Source organism: Scardinius erythrophthalmus, assembly GCF_964197995.2.
Source record: "Scardinius erythrophthalmus genome assembly, chromosome: 17".
Taxonomy (NCBI): Eukaryota; Metazoa; Chordata; class Actinopteri; order Cypriniformes; family Leuciscidae; genus Scardinius; species Scardinius erythrophthalmus.
In genome coordinates, this window is record NC_138237.1 from 4,618,024 (window position 1) to 4,633,023 (window position 15,000).

Here is a 15,000-nt window from a genome sequence, read left to right on the forward strand (position 1 = left end):
GATAATAATGAGAATTGTACCCTAATCTAAAGTATGATCGACATTTAATATTGATAAATGTGATTTCCAGGTCTTTAAAGGCCAGAGAAATTAATTAAATAATTAAAATAAAATATTAAATGTAAAAAAAAATCTAGTTTATTTATATGTAATAAAGTATATGTTCGACTAGAAATGCATGAGCACGCTCTCTACAATAATTCTAATCTTCATCCACAGTTATTTAAATATCGAGGCTCTGATAAAAGTCTCTTGAGATCCTGATATTTTGTAAGAGAGAAAAAGTTAGTAATGATCAGTAGTGATTACCGCAGTCATTGTTGAGTTATTACCGGCGCTGGTAGTTGCTCTGCATCTTTTTATGTGAAATAAATTTTAATGTGATATTTTAAGTGAATAGCAGCTGTTGGAATAAATAAATAAACAAGCGGTTTGTTTGCATTGCAGCCGGTGCCGTTAGCAGATGGCCTCTGTAACACACTTCTGTTAAAGCACATATATGAGTGTGTGTGTGTGTGTGTGTGTGTGCGATCTCTCACCAGCCCATCATGTTTATATGAAGAGACATATGGATGTTCAAACGCCAGATACAACGTCAAGAAATAGACCTGTTTCAGTTTAACCCTCCATACTGTGTTCAGTTATAGTCCTTTTCATTTCATTTACAACTTCCAAAAGCATTTTATTTACTTACTCTATGATAAATATTGTAAGAAATATAAATTATATATGAAATTGCAATATATATATATATTGCAATTTCATATAATTAAATTACCGCTGTAATTTATTTGATTTAATTAAAAAGGTGATTTATTTGATATTTTAAATTGATTAAAACATACAAATACATATTAACATATATAAATATGAAGCATATAAAATGCATTATGTATAAAAATACTAAATAAAAATACAATATATAGCAAGACTGTTGAATGTAATATATATATATACTAAATTTACTACAAATATATTAAGTTTTTATTTATATTTATTAAGTTATTATTTATATTTAATTTAAAAATGTAATTTATTTGATATTTTAAATGTTATATAAACATTTAATATATTTAATATATAAAAGTATATAAAATGTGTAACTTTTATAAATGTATAAAAGTACACTATATAACAAGATTGATATAATATTGTGATAATAGAATTTATAATAGAATATCATCGAGGTTGTTCAATGCTGAAGTTTCCTGCTTTTTACTAGTTTTTCGGCCATTATGCCTAAAATCATTTTAATGTGTCTTTAATTGCACATTGTTGCAGTTGCTCTGATGCGCAGCCGTGTTTGCTAACGTGTGCTTGGCCCGCTAATGACTGTTAGCGTCTCTGTTGATTAGCATGTGGTTGTGCAGTTTGTAGGTTGTTCTGGCTGAGTATTAAAGTCAAAGGTCGTTGGTCCTTCAAACACACAGATCGATGTTCTGACAGAGTTCTTCGGACTCTCAGTATTTTAACATCCGGATTCCTCTGACATCAGAGGGATGGTATCCATGGAAACGCTCCTGATTAATCCAGCATGGAGTGATGCGACTGGTGCGAGCGGGAGTTTGAGGAAAGTTTTCTCACTGCTGGTGTTTGCGGGTCTTCAGGAATTAATCTCTCCTGACAGTTTACAAGACAAAGCCATCAGAGGAAGGCGGACCGTCGGGATGATGAGTGACAGAACAGTGTAACGCATCCGACAGCGTTCCAGACGCTTTAAAATCCTGTGTCGCTCGGAATTCTGGGAAGTGTGTGTGAATGACATGCAGAAACTGATATCAGTGTGAGACGGTCCTCATCTGCCTCTTTCATCCGCTTAATATCGCTTTTAAAATCTCTATTATTAGAGTTTCTGCAAACGTCTCAGTTTTATTCACCTCCTCGTACCTGAGCGGACAGGTCTGACCTTTGACCCCTGCATGACCTTGAGGTCGCGCTCCAAACAGAGGCTCACTAGCGAGGGGAGATGTTTCCAGCGCTCTGGGTCACTACACACACACACACACACATTCAGGGAAGACCAGAGATAATCCTGAAACCTCGGATGCTGCCAAATCAGGATTTAGAGTGTGTGTGTGTGTGTGAGTGAGTGAGTGAGTGAGTGAGTGTGTGTGTGATTTAGTTTTAGTTAACGAAAATAACTTGCTTTAAACACTTCCTCATCAATCATTAAATATGAATAAAGTGGTGTTTAAATCAGTCATTACTGTCTCTGCTGCTCTAATTAGGGTTAATCATTAATTCTGAAAACCCCTAAAAATAAAATGTCTTTTAAAATATATTTTATAAAATTTAAATAACAAAAAAGATTTTGTTTTATTTCATTGTATTTATTTTTGTGTAATTTACAATTGAATTAATATTGCTTTTTAAATTTCAGTTCAACTCCTTCATTTGAATGGAGTTGCAAACAGGATGGAGAATTAAAAATATAATATCGCATAACTCTCATTTTTATCTATAAAGCAAAGTTGCACAAGACAAACTTTCAGTGTTGCCTTGATAAAGAAAATGTTAATCATATATTTTTAACGTCTTTATAGAACGCATGAGCTGTCTTTGATTTCTTCAGTGAATTCCTCTTCCTGTGGGTGTGGCCAATTCAGTTCAGACAACACCTAGCAACCACCCACAGCACCATAGCAACGGCATAGCAACACACAAACATGCAACATTTTAACATTTAGAACACGTTAGCAACTGCACCGCAGAATCTAGTGTATTAATCTAATCGGGGTGCGAACGAGAAAGTCTCTCACACACACACACACACACACACACACACACACACACACACACACACACACACACACACACACACACGGAGGGTCTCAGCTGGTCATATGCTGTAATATAACATGTAAAAATAATAACGGCAAGAAATTATACACGGATTTGACATGAATTATTATTGTGTGGTTGTTTATTGTGTGTGTGTGGATGTAAGTGAGTTACAGTGTGAATACGAGTTAACAGCAACACAAATAAACATTTCTCTCTCTCACACACACACACACACACACACACACAGCAGTCGGATCAGACAGGCTTTTATTGCGTTGCAGAGAGAAAGATGCTCACGGTCGCATGACAATGTCATTTACTCAAAGTGTGTGTTTGTGAGAGAAAGAGTACAGCTGCAGTTGTGTGGTGCTCTTATATGGAAACATCTGTGTGTGTGTGTGTGTGTGTGTGTGTGTGTGTGTGTGTGTGTGTGTGTGTGTGTGTGTGTGTGTGTGTGTGTGTGTGTGTGTGTGTGTGTGTGTGTGTGTGTGTGTGTGTGTGTGTGTGTGTGTCTGTGGGAGAGTTTGTGATGCATTAGTCTGCTGTGGAAATATCTTAGGAATGTGTGTGTGTGTGTGTGTGTGTGTGTGTGTGTGTGTGTGTCCGTTTCCTGTGCAGAGTTTCAGACTGTGATTGGGTTACTGGTCAAGGCCGCACACAAACACTCACAGACACAAACACACACACGCACACACACACACACACACACAGCTGTCCACTCTTTCCTCCTCACGCACGAGTGCTGGTGTTTGTTGGCTATCGTTGTCGACCAATCAGAAGATAAAATGAAACGCAGACACATGTTGATGCGAAATGAAGGAATTAAAAGCTTGTTTCTCCTCCTCCTATATTTCTTTGCTTGATTGGATGTATTTTGTTATATCTAAAAAAAAACAAAAAGTTGATCAAAATAAGGTAAATAACTAGTTATCATTTTGGTTGTTTTTATTTTTAAATTAATTATTGAATTTTTATATTTTGATGATTTTTTTTTTAATTATTAGCTTCTCATCAATTCATTTTATTTGTTTTTATTTTTAAATAATATATTTATTTCAATTTTACATTTTTATGAGTTCATTAATTATTAGCTTTAACCCCTCATGAACTTTTATCAGAAGTGAACTTTGGCGTTCTGTTCCTCAAACACTGTTTGGGTTCTTCTTATAGTTAATGAAACTGACAAAAATCATTATGCAGCTCATCTTCTTCTTAATGATGATTATAAGCAAGTAAATTATGATTGTTTCAAGATTGTTGATGTTGTTTTAGTCTCTACTAGAGCAGGTTTTCCAGCTTGAATGTTGATTATTTTCCTCATATTCTCCATTGTTGCGGCTCCTCTCCTCCCAGTCTGTCAGTAACGCTCTGTTTACTTCCTGTCTCTATGAAGCCCCTCCTTCTGAAAAGCACACTGTGCTCTGATTGGTCGGCTGGAGCAGTGTGTTGTGATTGGTCGAGCGCTTCGAGTGTGTTTGAATGCCCCGCCCCTTACCATAACCACCAGTTTAACACACTACTAACTAACTCAACCAGGCCCCGCCCCTTTATTCTGCGTATGTATTATTATAATGAGGAATATTGTGACGTGTTCGTTCCCGGAAGAAACTCAAGACTACAATGGAGGCGTTTCAGGAGTTCAGAAACACTGACTCTGATATACAGAAGAACTCTGAGCTCAAACAGCGACATTACACACACTGAAGAAACATGAACATGTGAAAACACAGAATAGGATCCATTTAAATGTCCGTTCTTCACAATAAATGAGTTGATTAGTGTCCGGGTTCTATTACGGCCGCTGCATATTCTGTACAGGTGTGTGTGTGTGTGTGTGTGTGTGTGTGTGTGTGCGCTCTATTTGACTCGCTGCAACGTTCACGACTCGTTTATGATTTGATGTTTAACTCGAGATGTTATTTTTTTTGTTTGAAAAAGCGGTGATTTACACTTATGCATGTATGCGTGTGTGTGTGTGTGTGTGTGTGTGTGTGTGATTACTCCTCATGTCTCTCTGATATTTAGCTGCTTGTCTGCTCGAGTACTTTTCTCCTTGTTGCACGTCAAAGTGTTAATTGCCCCTTGTTAAAAGCCCTGCTGTAAAAAGGCCCGTGTGTGAGAGTTTGTGTGTGTGTGTGTGTGTGTGTGTGTATCTTCACCTGCCGTCTCTTTGCATCCAATTCCTCTTCCTGTGCTAAAGCTTCACTAGGTGACGAGAGCCAGAAATCAGTGTGAGGACTCTTACATACACACACACACACACACACTCAAAAGCGTGGGTATTTTCAGACTCCGCTAACATCACCTCCACTTTAATGGGTTTACAAATATTCATTTATACCCGCATTTACCTTTTCATTGCATTTTGCCTCTCAGATGAAAGACTTTGGATGTCGTCGTGTCTCTTCCTGTGTGTGATGGAGGCGTCGTGCCAGCGAGTGTGTGTCGGATACACACATACACAGATGCAGATTTCCTCCGGTTCTGGCGCCGATCCGTTTCCGAGGTGTTTGTCTCTCTGCGCTTCCTAAAGGAAAAAGCCTGAGTGTGAAGCGCTCGCTCGTCTTTTGACTGGCGTTCGGTTTGACACCGGAGGGTGTGTGTGTGTGTGTGTGATGTGTGTCCTGAGCAGAGAGGATTGTGGGATAGGCCTGATCCTTGCTTTTCTCTTTCATAGCTCTGGAGATTGTTTCGATCAACTGTCTGTGTCCGTTCAGGATGGAATATTATATTAGCACACACTGCATATTGAATTCATAATAGAGTGTGAAATACTAAAGTATGCAACGATACACATCTTCAAAATATAGTGTGCTACACTAATGCTACATGACATATGTTGCATGCTTATTAATAATTACAATGATCAATTATAATTATATATATATATATATATATTCTAAGATTTTTACTATTAATAATAATGTACAAAATTATATTAAAATATAGTAATAATTTAATTGTATACATATAATACATTAAAATTAATTTATTTTATCATATAATAATTAATATAAAATATATATATATAATATTAAGATAAATAGAAATTGCACAAATTAAAGGGGACATATCATGCTAAATCCACTTTTTTAGCCCTTAAATGCATTTTGTTGTATATTTGGAGTGTTCAGAAGTACAGAAAATATGAAATTATTCTCTTCATGTGCTTCGTTGATATCTTCATATTCTGTTTTGGTCATATTTTTCAACCTGTTCCGATTTTTCTGTTATCTATGACGTTTTGTGAACTAATACATCACAGTATTTGCAGCGGAACTGCCAAATAAGGACATTGACTCCCGGCCCAACACTTCGAGCGATCCGCCATTTCTATTTCTCACTGCAATTTTGTAGTCCAAGCTAAAGGATGCAGAAGTTACTAGAGGGTAAGTGAAAATGTTCGGTTGTTGGATGTAGTAACCCACACACTTCATTACACCGTCTAATGTAGATGAACTGCCGCGCTTATGACAGTGCGCATGTTTAACTGAAAGAACGAGCAGAGAGAGAGACCCGGTCGCGCGCGCGCTCACTCTCTCTCTCTCTTCAGAGCCAGACGAACGTGTAAACAAGACTTCATCGTCTCCAAACTAGACGCTGTCTTGCTCTCTCTCCCTCGCACATATTAATCAAAATAAATCGACACGGTGGTAAAAGGTCGGAAGACCAAAGTTTCATGTGTAAATACAGTAACACACCATTGCGATACATCCATATGAAGACGTTGTTCTGCAGGTTCGTCGTCTTCATTTTCATCTCGCTCCGGCTCCGACTCTGGCTCGAACATGTAAGGCTGGATGGACAAGTCTTCCGTTGTTGACATTTTGTTAATAACGTGTGAATAAAAAGTTTCTGTGCCGCTAGATAATCGTATCTCTGCTATCAAACTACAAAAATGGCTGAACGGGGTGGAGTTGAACCTCTGCATCCTGGAGAGGGGGCGGGGTATGAAGTGTCTCAGTTGTATTTAAAGAGACCGCACCAAAACGGGTTGATTGAGACGCACCTCAGAAAAGGGGTAGAAAAGGGACCTGTGGAGCTATAATAATGAGGAATTCAGACCCAAGCATTGCAGTTCCGCTTTATATAGACTACAAATGTATGATTTATATGTAAAAAGGAACAATTTAAAAGCATGATATGTCTCCTTTAAATCTCATTTATGGCCTTTCTTTCTTTCTTTCTTTCTTTCTTTCTTTCTTTCTTTCTTTCTTTCTTTCTTTCTTTCTTTCTTTCTTTCTTTCTTTCTTTCTTTCTTTCTTTCTTTCTTTCTTTCTTTCTTTCTTTCTTTCTTTCTTTCTTTCTTTCTTTCTTTCTTTCTTTCTTTCTTTCTTTCTTTCTTAACATTACACAGTGCATTTAACATTTAGTTAGAAATAATGTAGATGGAGCTTGATTTTATTAATCAGAATTTAATATAGAAAAAAATGTTTTGCTGTTATTGGTCGCTTTTATTGATCCCGCCCACACAGCCTTGATGACATCAGCAGTGAACAAAAGTCATTTCACTGATGGAGTAAGTCGTATTTGAATAAAAGTAGACTCTTTAATTGACATCTGTATCCATCATAAGCATCAGCGTCCCATTGGATGTCAGTGCAACAAGTGATTCCTCATTTGCATAAAGTTGAGCTCAACTTTTCTCACCCGAGTCTCATTGCCAACAGTGTTGATCATGAGATATCCAAACACTCACTCGCTGTTATCAACTCATAATTATATGCAGTAATTGTGCACTATACATTAGTGCATTTGAATGGCAAATATTTCCATCAAAATAAGGTTTTGGTATGTTTTAGACACGTGTGTGTGTGTGTGTTTCAGCATCTGCAGTGTGTGTGTGTGTGTGTGTGTGTGTGTGTGTGTGTGTGTGTGTGTGTGTGTGTGTGTGTGTGTGTGTGTGTGTGTGTGTGTGTGTGTGTGTGTGTGTGTGTGTGTGTGTGTGTGTGTGTGTGTGTGTGTGTGTGTGTGTGTGTGTGTGTGTGTGTTTGTGTGTGTACAGGTGTGCTGTACTGTGTTCTCATAATTAATGGCTCTTTCCTGAGATTCTCACTTGCATCGGTTTCCTCCTGCTGTGTGTGTGTGTGTGTGTGTGTGTGTGTGTGTGTGTGTGTGTGTGTGTGTGTGTGTGTTTTGGGAAGCAATGGAGGGGGATTCAATCCAGACTGTGTGCATAAAGGTGGATTAGTTCACCACACGCACACACACACACACACACACACACACACACACACTCTCTCTCTCTCTCTCTCTCTCTCTCTCTCTCTCTCTCTCTCTCTCTCTCTCTCTCTCTCTCTCTCTGCTGTGTCATCACGGCTCCTCGGCAGCAGCTGAGACAGTTCTCTGACCTTTGACCCCTGCGCTGCAGGGTGCGCTCATCACTGCCTCATTACTCAATGCTGAGTGTGAGATGATGGCATTCCAGAGCAGTGTGAACACTTCATCATCATCATCATCATCATCATCATCAGAACACAGTCTGTGGCAGCGCTCACCTGCTGCACACTGCATACTATACACTACATACTATAAACTACATACTATACACTACATAGTATAAACTGCATACTATACAGTGCATATTAATACTAATATACTGCATACTAATACTGTATACTATATACTGCATACATACTATACTGTATACTGCATACTAATACTGTATACTATATACTGCATACATACTATATACTGCATTGCATACTATATACTGCATACATACTATATAGTGCATTGCATACTATATACTGCATACATACTATATACTGCATACTATATACTGCATACTAATACTATATACTGCATATTAATACTATATACTGCATACTAATACTATATACTGCATACTGTTTGAAGTGAAACAGTATACAACATTTTTTTAAACATATGTCCTATGATCTCACTATACTGTATATTATTAATCATTAAAAGTTTACATTTTTAGTCTAATTTTGAATCAAAATATCCCTTAATCAAATGTCCAGCTCCTAACGGTGTAGCTACATCAGTGGTTAGCCTAATAAACACCATAATACACAGCCAAATCTTGACCCCAGTTGAGAAAGAGAAATAAATCACAATTAAATGGATATCTCATCCAGGAACTGTCAATTCAGTCATCATTTACTCACCCCAAAAGAACATATATTGGAAAATGTCCCAGTGTTGTTTTGGACCCCATTGACTTTCATTATATTGATAAAAAGTTGTTCCTTCATAATAAAGAAGAAAGTCATGCAGGTTTGGAACGACATACATTTGTTGCTGTATTTATAAGTCTTTGTCAATGTTAGTTAATAAAAATACACCATGTTCATGTTAGTTCACAGTGCATTAACTAATGCTAACAAGATTTTAATAAAGTATTAGTAAATGTTGAAATTAACGTGAATAAATGCGGTATAAGTGCAATTCATTATCAGTCCTAATTAGCTAATGAACCGGTCGAAGTGGACGAGAAACATTCAGAAAGCGCGAGTGTGGATGGAGAGTGTGTAAAGGCGTGTTGGGCTTCGTCTACGGTGGCCCGTCGGGGACATATCCCATGTGTGTCGCAGGGCGTCGGGTCCGAGGGGAACGGCCCCCCGTGGGTCCGCCAGACCGCAGACCGAGGGCCATTTAGCATCCCCGACCCGAGGAGATGGAGTGCTCGCGGGGTCCTCATTCGTCTGCTTCAGCACTCCTGCTCTTTATAGCCTCCCTGCTTCCCTCTGCACTCCTTCTTTCACCTTCACCACATCCATCTCGCTGCTCCTTCCCTGTCTCCCCCTTCCTCTGCTCTCCCCCGGAAACTTGTGTTGCTCAGAGGTCGCTCTGAAGGATTGAAGTGTGTAAGTGTTGAGAAGTTCGTTAGGAGAATTAAAACGCTTTTATTTCAACACGACTCGACTCTTCCGGCTCTCGTCTCCAGAACGAGATCGCATCACCAGTCCGATACAGAACTGATTTAAAAAAATATTATTCTTTTATGAATCTCTCCGCAACCCAAGCCCACAAATACCTTTCTGATTTAATCGTCACATGTCAAAACAGCTTCACATGAGCTGAATTTAAATCCATCACATCTAAAAACGCATCTTTTCTCTTTAATCTACCGTAACTTTTTTTTTTTCTTTTCTTTTTTTTTCTTGCTTTGTTTCGTTTTTTCTGTACAGCACTTTGGCCAACCAAGGTAGATTTTAAATGTTCTTTATAAATAAAATCTGATTTGATTAAAACAGACTCAGATGTCATCCGGTACAAGTCTTTTTTCCGACAATTCTTTTCGACAATTAATCTCGGTTTAATCTCTTTTTATTCGTGAGATATTAAAGAGATCTTTATTTGTGATTTGTGATTTTTTTTTTTTTTTTTTGTCCTGTACATAATGATTAAAAATGAATGGTAAGAAATATTTAAATACATTTTTGATTGCAGACTTTGGTATCTTGGCAAAGATGAGCTTAGCGTGAGACATTGTTGAGATCTCTGTTGAAACTCTCTAGGAGACAGAGATTTTTTCAGACAATTAATCTCGGTTTAATCTCATATTATTTGCATTGCAGTCTAGGAGACACACACACGTGAGATATTAAAGAGATCTCTTTTGTGATTTGTTTTTGTTTTTTGTCCTGTACATAGTGATTTAATATTGATTCAAAATTCATTTTGAGACTTTTGATTGCAGACTATCTTGGCAAACGGCAAGCGTGAGACGTTGTTGAGATCTCTTCCGTGAGACTTTTCTCATGAGAAGTGTTTGAGAACTGACACTTAAGCCGTGTGTTCACCAAAGCACTCGCTGTCTTCCCCGGGTAAACCGCAGCGCTCATCACTGTCACTTTTTACCCAGCCGTCCAATCACAGTGGAGGAGGGGCGGGACTAATCGACCTCACCGACCAACCGCCACATCCTGCTGGTATCACGGCAACAGCGGAACAAATCTTTTAAAACAAGAGCCAGAGCAAATACATTGTTACATTGTATCGAGATTTTTACATTCAGAAACAAACTCAAAAAGACTCGCAGACGCCAGAGTTTCTTTGTGAATTCTTGTTTTTAATATTTATAAAGGATATCATATCAGCAAGAGTGCTGTTATCCGGAATATCAGCGCGTTTACAAATGTCATATTGATTGTAAACAACGGTTCAGTAACGATGTTTCGTTACCCAATGAATCCACATTCTTGAACAAATTGTTTCTAATGAATAATTCAACGACTCACTCATACCTGAATGAATCAGCCGGTTTGAACGAATCGCTTGATTGAATGATTCAATGACTCACTCATACCTGAATGAATCAGCCGGTTTGAACGAATCGCTTGATTGAATGATTCAACGACTCACTCATACCTGAATGAATCAGCCGGTTTGAACAAATCGCTTGATTGAATGATTCAACGACTCACTCATACCTGAATGAATCAGCCGGTTTGAACGAATCGCTTGATTGAATGATTCAACGACTCACTCATACCTGATGAATCAGCCGGTTTGAACGAATCGCTTGATTGAATGATTCAACGACTCACTCATACCTGATGAATCAGCCGGTTTGAACGAATCGCTTGATTGAATGATTCAACGACTCACTCATACCTGAATGAATCAGCCGGTTTGAACGAATCGCTTGATTGAATGATTCAACGACTCACTCATACCTGATGAATCAGCCGGTTTGAACGAATCGCTTGATTGAATGATTCAACGACTCACTCATACCTGAATGAATCAGCCGGTTTGAACGAATCGCTTGATTGAATGATTCAGCGACTCACTCGTCAAGATTTGCCGGTTTAGTTTCATATTTAAAAGTATGATTTGGTTATATGATTATGGTTAAAGAGATAGAATGCATTTATGAATAGACTATTACTAGTGAAATATGAGATAAGGTGACTCTTTATTTTAAGGTGTCGTTGTTACAGTGTAATTATATATTTAAGTACTGAGTAATATATATGTACTAACTGTAGAGTTAGGGTAGGATTAGGGTTAGATGCATGTAATTATGCATGATTTACTGTTATTACTATGGTAAGTACATGTAACATTTGTAACAAGGACACTGTGAAATATAACAAAGTAGATCTAAAGTAATTGCAAAAGCCGTCTCTGGGACTTCGCTGAGTTCGGAAAACAGCGTTCACATCATTCATATCAGATTACAGGATTACAGATTACAAGACCTTTATTCTCTTCTCTGTTTAATCTCATTATAATCTCATTGTGTTCCAGGAGAAACATTTGAGATATTACAGAGATCTCTCTCTCTCTCTCTCTCTCTCTCTCTCTCTCTCTCTCTCTCTCTCTCTCTCTCTCTCTCTCTCTCTCTCTCTCTCTCTCTCTCTCTCTCTCTCTCTCTCACTCACTCACTCACTCACACACTCAGAGACACATTCACAAACACACTCTCTCACTCACTCACTCACTCACTCACTCGTGCACACACACACACTCTCTCTCTCTCTCTCTCTCACTCTCACTCACACACTCAGAGACACATTCACAAACACACTCTCTCACTCACTCACTCACTTGTGCACACACACACTCTCTCTCTCTCTCTCTCTCTCTCTCTCTCTCTCTCTCTCTCTCTTTCTGGAATTTTTGTCCAGTGTTTTGTTTTTTTTTGTTTGTTGCACTTTTCCAATTACGTTAATGTCTTCTCCGTTTCTCGCAATCATCATTTGGTGTCCATGCAAGCATGCGCCTGCTGTTATTAATGCGGGCCGGTAATCCTTCACGGGCGTCTTCAGGTGTGTGTCATTTATCTTTGTTAATATTTCCTCTGGATGCCAGCTGGGTACCCGTGCCAGCCGGCTCCCAAACTGGGCATGAGGAACGCGCCGGGAACGACGGGCTTTTTTTTTTTTTTCATCCGCCCGAAGTTGCCCGGCAACAGCGCGCCTGAGATAAACCGACCGTCCCGTAGAAAACGAGACACTTTTGTTTTAAAACTCCCCCTCTTTTGCATAAAAAACCTCTTTAACTGTGAGAGGGGCGAGTTATTTAAGACAAGGACTCTTTTGTTTTAGCCTGTGAAAGGCGTCAGACCCCGCTCTCCTCCTGCGACCGGGGGCCGCCACGTAATTGGCCTATTTAGCTTGTTTTGCATGTGAATGCGGCGCTAGTCAAGCATCGCTAAGTCTGTTGTGAGAGATGCCGTCATTTGAATTCAGCTCAGCGCAAACATTCTCCCTATTTTATCACATCTTCTAATGAGCCCCGGCCCGGGACGCTTCCCCCCCGAGTCTCCCGGAAAAGTTGGGTAGGAAGTTTACGTTTCGTTCCTCACACACTCCCGACTCTAGCTGTTTCTGCTAGCCGTCTTTCCTCTGGAGCGAGCGCTCGTTAGCCGGGCTTGATTAGCAGAACGGTGTTAACTGAGAACAGTGTAGCGATGGGAAGAGTGTGTGCTGGGAACAGTGTAATGATGGGAAGAGTGTGTGCTGGGTAAGTTTGTTTCGGAGATTCTCTGGGACACACGGATGCTGGATTGTCGTCTCATATCGACATATTACGGCTTTAATTATGCAGGTCAAATTGTCTTGTAAACGTCAGCGCTTTCATAATTATCATTAAAGGCCTTTCAAACATTGTGTGTTTTAATACATTGGATCACTTTTTTTTAGCACAAAATTGACATTTCAAGCATCTGTTTGTCTTTTTTTTATTTTTATGAAATTGTGGCTTTAATTACGAAGGTCAATTTGTCTTTTAAACATCACAATCCTAATTAAAGGCATTTTTGACTTTGTAAAAAACATTGTGTGCTTTAATACAACATTGAATCACATTCCAGTGCAGAATTGACATTTCAAGCATCTGTATGTATGATTTTGTAATTTTTTTTTTTATGAAATTGTGGCTTTAATTATGAAGGTCAAATTGTCTTTTAAACACCACAACTTTTACAATCCAAATTAAACACAATGTTTTTTTATTTATTAAAAAAAGCCTAATTATGATTATAAAAGTTGTGAAATTTCAAAGAATTTGATCTTCATAATTAAAGCCAGAATTGCATCAAAAAATGTCAGATGCTTGAAATGTCAATTTTGCACTGAAATGTGACACAATGTCGTATTAATACAACATTGCGTAATTTTAAACCAAAATTTTAAATTGACATTCATGCACGAGTTTGTATATTTCTGTCATTTTTGATGAAATTGTGGCTTTTTGAAGGTCAAACTGTCTTTCAAACATCACAACTTTAATAATCTTAATTAAAAGTTGTTTGCTTTAATACAACACTGTATCACTTTTAGCATTTCATGCATGTTTTGTACATTTGTGATGTGATGAAATTGTGGCTTTAATTATGAAGGTAAAAATGTCACATCATTTTATAATCCTAATTAAAGGCCTTTTGGCTTTTTAAACACATTGTGTGCTTTAATACTACGTTGCATCACTTTCTGAACACAAAATTAGCATTTCAAGCATCTGTTGTTTTTTTGATGAAATTGTGGCTTTAATTATGAAGGTAAAATGTATTTTAAGTGTCACAACTTTCATAATCCTAATTAAACGCCTTTTTTAACCTTTTTTTCTCAACAAAAAAAAGAAGTGTGCTTTGATACAACATTTGAACATTTTATTTTGAGCATCTGTCATTTTTTTGATGAAATTGAGGGTTCATCGCAGACGTTGTTTGACAGATGATCTCAAAGGGAAACGTTTTTTGTTTTGTTTTTGGTGCAAAAAGTATTTTTGCACATTTGTTGTACGGCTTCAGAATTTCAGTGTATTATTCCATATTTATTCAACACTAGTTTCTATAATGTGTGTTTTTCTTTGAGGTTGTTTTGATCAAACTGTCTCAAATTTCACAACTTGCATAATGCTAATCAAAGGATAAAAAATAATAATAATAATAATAATAATAAATGTGTGCTTTAATACAACATTGCATAATTTTTAGCAAAATTTTTGACATTTAACACTAGTTTCTATAATGTGTGTGTTTCTTCAAGGTTTTTTTTGATCAAACTGTCTCAAATTTCACAACTTATATAATGCTAATCAAAATAATAATAATAATAAACGTGTGCTTTAATACAAAATCTTTTGACATTTAACACTAGTTTCTATAATGTGTGTGTTTCTCTGAGGTTTTTAACTGCAGGAATGTCTGTCGTGTTTGTTAATTCAGCGTGTGTAACGTCTGGCTCTTGTTGTTGTGTGTGTGTGTGTGTGTGTGTGTGTGTGTGTGTGTGTGTA

At 37.7% G+C, this 15,000-nt stretch overlaps 1 protein-coding gene across 1 annotated transcript in view; it reads left to right on the forward strand.

Annotated features, from left to right (window-relative positions):
* Window positions 1-15,000, forward strand: part of tcf4 (transcription factor 4) — a gene marked incomplete at its 5' end in the record, with an annotated part of 189,241 nt that overhangs the window by 95,054 nt on the left and 79,187 nt on the right.